The following is a 559-nucleotide window of genomic DNA, read 5'->3' as shown; positions in this document are numbered from 1 at the left end:
GGGGAGCCGTTACTTCGTTATTATTACCGGATTGGGAGGCCACCGAGCTCTTAGATTGCTTCGGTGGACGCTCCATGAAATGACTAGGCACAAGGGCCCCCGAGAGGGGACCTCGGCTTGGGCTGTCACTCAATACGCATTTAGCATTCCGATTCAAGGGCGCCCGAGAGTTTACCGAGCGCGATTGGGTTGTAGGTGGCGGCACCTACAACTAACGTATTAGAATGACCGACGGCAGAGTCAAAATAACGACGCGACGCCTGCTTCAGGTGTTGGGCTATGGTGGGTAAGTCCAAGTCTACGTGAAGATCACTGTTGCGCATGTACCACGGGGCCCCCGTAGCTCTGCGCAAGAATCTATTCTGAATCATCTGAAGTCGATGTATTTGTTTCGGTGAGATGTGCGCGAATACCGGGCTAGGCAAGAACCGGGCGTACCTTTTTCTCAAAGGCGTCTATGGATCATGAGGTGTCTATTGGCGTCACCGACCATTTTTGACCGACTTCCCAAAAGAAGGAGGTATTCAATTCGACCGTATGTTTTTTTTTTTTTTTTTTT

This window comes from Papilio polytes, unplaced genomic scaffold (assembly GCF_000836215.1).
Source record: "Papilio polytes unplaced genomic scaffold, Ppol_1.0 DF820622.1, whole genome shotgun sequence".
Classification (NCBI taxonomy): Eukaryota; Metazoa; Arthropoda; class Insecta; order Lepidoptera; family Papilionidae; genus Papilio; species Papilio polytes.
The sequence above is the reverse complement of the archived record's forward strand: the minus strand, read 5'-3'. Positions refer to the sequence as shown.